We start from the raw sequence: 4397 nt of genomic DNA on the forward strand, positions 1-4397 counted from the left end.
TTAAAGATACAAAATAAATAACTGCCAATTTTTTCTGTACTTCTAGTCAAATTTTTTGTTGAGGATGACATGCTGTCAATCTTACCGTATGCGTCACAGATGTAGGAAAAAGTTCTGTAGTCAACCATATAGGAGCATGAAGTTCTTAAACGTACCGAAGTCAGTGGGGTAATTCGTCTACAACACCGAATGACAAACACCATCTTCAGAAATAGCACACATTGAAGACCTAACGACCTGGTTCCCCTCGTGTCACATGGAACATTTAGTACTTTACAATGTACCGAATACCCTTAGCTGCATACAGACGTTGATATAAGTCAACGAGGACAGTTGAAAATGTGTTCCTCGACCGGGACTCGAACCCGGCATCTCTTGCTTACATGGCAGACGCTCTATCCATCTGAGCCACCGACTGCAGGTACTTATCTCTGACACGCCTCCCGTGAGACCCACATTCGAAACTTATTGTCCCGCACCATATTCATAGTGCCCCTGCCCATCATACTCATTACGCGCGGCTTTACTGCCGATTCCCGTAAGAGTTCGGGCACTGTTTGTGCATCCGCACAGAAGAAGATGGTCTTATACATATATGCAACGGCCTAGCTGCAGTGGATACACCGGTTCCCGTCAGATCACCGAAGTTAAGCACTGTCGGGCGTGGTCGGCACTTGGTTGGGTGACCCTCCTGGCCGCCATGCGCTGTTGCCATTTTTCGGGGTGTACTCAGCCTCGTGATGCTAATTGAGGAGCTACTCGACCGAATAGTAGCGGCTTCGGTCAAGAATACCATCATAACGGCCGGGAGAGCGGTGTGCCGACCCGACGCCCCTCCTATCCGCATCCTCCCATGAGGATGACACGGTGGTCGGATGGTACCGGTAGGCCACTCGTGGCCTGAAGGAGTGCTTTATATATATATATAAAGTTGGTGTCTGTTCTTTCGCACATGTCCGAAAGACCAGATACCATCTTCATATATACATTTAGTACTGCCTGTGAGCAGTGGCCCGTGACGTCACAATGTTGCAGCATGTGACGGCATATAAGGGCGTGTATTTGAAATGTGTGTGAGACGAAGGCGTTCAAACAGCAGGTGTGTTGCTGGCAGTGGCGCTCTCTAGTGCTGAATTTCAATCTCAGGAACCCTGTTGGTGCCCTTCTTTGAATCGTTCACCTTAGTAACATTGTGGTTAATAAATAACAAAGTTTACTAGGGATTTAGGTTTTCTTAACGCAGGTATTATACAGGATGTTGCACAATCACTATTACAGGCATTTCGTAGTCGCAGAGGGGACTTAGTAGATAAAATATTTATGAGGAACTCATGTCCGGATATGCAACATTTCGGTGTAAAATTTCTGTATCGGATCACTTGCAAAGCTACTGCTTCATGGTACCATTTCCGACTTTGAGCGCCGGGCGAGAATATTCCGCCTGTTCCTGCCTCTAACGTCGCGCTGCGAGAGCTTCCTTGTTTGACCTCAGTGTCGTATTAGTCGTTGTGAGCGTCAAATCGTTCTTTGTCTCTCGGCGCACACTGTTTGCGATTCCATTTTAATGAGGCGTTGTCTTGCCCAGTGATGTCGTCCATGGCTCTCAGGAACATTCCACGCATAGGTACCGTCAGTTTTACTTTTGACGTCCACTCATCAGCTGCAGCCGATTTCGTTAGAAATTCGTGACATAGCGTACATCTGTAGGTACGATCAAGGTCACTCCAGAACAGGTTCACACGGCTTATTTCGATTCTGAATGGTATGTGTTCTATGTTAAGTTTCTAGACCCGCTTCAGACTGACAGGTTCCTTTTGCTCTCATCGCGATGGTTCTAATGGCATGGTTATTCTGGTTATTGCGGATGTGGAATATACGAATGCGTGTTTGCTCTTCTGCCCGAAGTTGATGACAGTTTCCTCAAGAATGTCATGCTTCATTTTGGGGATATGCGGAACATACGGCGGGAACTCTGTTCAGCTCAACATGTTTTACGAGTTTATAACGGAGTTCGATCTGTGGACATGGTGGTCAAACGGAATATTCTCTCTCACTTGCTGGTGTGTGTTTACCGGGTGAACCGTAAAATTACTGCTGGTTCACCAAAGGGTTTAATCTCAATCAGTACCCAAAACGCAAAGTGGAAGTAGGTGCCAAGGAATAACTGGTGAAATTACGCACCATTTTCAATAACACGCTTTATTCAAACTTGGTGCAAGACTTTACGATATTTAAAAAAAAAAAAAAAAGAAAAAGACCAACCATCATTTAACAAATAAGTCACAATTTACGATAGGAAAGGACATTTAAATTATTAAATTATTATAAAAAATTTCAAGCCAGCAAAAGGCAAGTACAGGCAAGCAATTTAACGTATACAACGCGACGCTGTATAATATTTAAAGCTCAGCTAAATTACAGGTGAATTTCACTCCATTCATTAAGTGGCGCAGAATCTAACTTGTCTGCAACATAAAAAGACAATCCTGTTTAAAAAAGTTCTCAGAATAGAAAAACCAAAACGCATGAGTCGTGCACACGGGGGAACAATCACAGTTAATAACATTAACATTTCCAAAATATACAAAAACAAATTTTACAAATTTCTGCCAGTTAACTTTCGGTAAACACACAAGCTCGTCAGGTAAGACTTGCGAACTTTTACCACATTCTCCTTTCAAGGCAACAAACTTTTGCATGGCAAAAAAACACTCTAAAAACCAACTACCGGTAAAAACACATAAGGACGTTGGGATAAAGCCTTAAAAGGTCTGGAATTGGAAAAACACACAACAGTTTTTGCTGTCTAGAAACAATATAAAAAATCCACTACGGCGTACATTAACAACCTTTCTCGATTATAGCCAAATATACATAAACACAAATTTACGTATGTTCCAGCTTCCAGATGAGCTGGAATTCGTTACGCAATAGACTAGTTCTTTCCACGAGGAAAAAGGAATTTTTCTTCTTTCTTAGAGTACCTTTTACACGTTAGTCTAGTAGTACTAGTTATGGCAGGCGAGAGAATGGATCAGGTCTTAGTGCCTTGCATTTTAAACAGTACAGCCACTGGTGCCTTAGACTTTCACGGACATGGCAGGGGCTAACAGTCGAATAAACCCGTAGGTAAGCTGGGAGAGGAAAGAAGCAATCCGAACCACAGATTTACTCTGGCTCCCCCTCCCCCCCCCCCCCTTTCGTCCTCAAAAGGGGACAAACGGACCATCCTTTCTAATATTACACCTTCCCGCGGGTGGGCAGATGAGAATGAATGGCGGGGAACCCCCCTAAAAATACGGCTGGTATAATTAACAAGAATAAGTAAACTGAATTCAATTAAACTTCATAAAATCTGTTAACAATCAATACACAACTTCTGGTGCGTTACGACTCCCAGGACTGAACCAACGCAGCACCTCCAAATGCTCTGCCGAGCCGCCCGCTGCCAGCCTTTTCAACGGACGCAGGAAGGCTTGCCGATTTTCAGAACCTCGTCGCCGGTCGAGAGCATACGGCTGAACTGCAGATTAGGCCCCTCGCGGACCCACGCTCAGGAAGATTCCTTTCGCGACGAGCAGTTAACGCCCCATACCACGGAGCCGCTGCTCACGTCGCTTACGCTGATGCCGCGGTCTGCGTACTGTCCCTCTAGCACCGGCAAAGAAGTCGCTTTTTGATGCCCCAACTGCCAACTCCGCACCAGAGCCCATACAGCCACTTCTTAAACCCACGCGAACAGCGAACGCGAACAGCGGAAAAGGCGCCACCGCCAGAAACGGAGGGCGACTGCTTCACGCTACGCGTTGCTGCGCTCTTTTCAAAGATAACTTTACTACGGCTCACCGGGTTCACATAATTTACACAGGACAAGAAGGGACCTGTTTTATATGTAATGAGAGTGGACACCTATGTACAAGTTGCCAGCGTCGTGTCACGGTCTTAAAATCCCATTACGAACAACCTAAAAGGGGTGCTTTAGCGGATCTGATTCCACAAGTGACAGCCATTGTGTATAACCACATTTCTGAATTGCAAGGAGAACCTTTGCTTGATGGTCCTAGCGCATTTCCGCCCTTAATCTCGCGTCGGGACTTCGTCACTGTAGCTTCCACGATGCCACAACCTCCACTTCAAAACAAGCGCAGACGGACGCAAAATGGTGAGGACTCAGACTTTTCCTTTTCGCTGCTCCACTCTACTGGAAACATTCCGGTGAAGGAAGCCTCTCCCCTCCCCGAATTTGGACCGGATGATAACATGTCGGTTGTTGTTCAAGATTCGAAAGCGTCCAACACTCCCTCCGACCTGACTCCCGAGACCGAGACCGCCTCTCCAGAATCACATGAAGATAGACTTGTTCCGGAGCTCCGTGCTGTATCTACGGACTTGCCAGA

The 4397-nt window shown here is 45.8% G+C and overlaps 1 pseudogene; it reads left to right on the forward strand.

Annotated features, from left to right (window-relative positions):
- Positions 1–596: 596 nt before the first annotated feature.
- LOC124623435 lies at positions 597–714 on the forward strand (annotated as a pseudogene).
- The last annotated feature ends 3683 nt before the right edge of the window (positions 715–4397 follow it).

The sequence above is a fragment of the Schistocerca americana genome, chromosome 7, assembly GCF_021461395.2.
Source record: "Schistocerca americana isolate TAMUIC-IGC-003095 chromosome 7, iqSchAmer2.1, whole genome shotgun sequence".
Classification (NCBI taxonomy): Eukaryota; Metazoa; Arthropoda; class Insecta; order Orthoptera; family Acrididae; genus Schistocerca; species Schistocerca americana.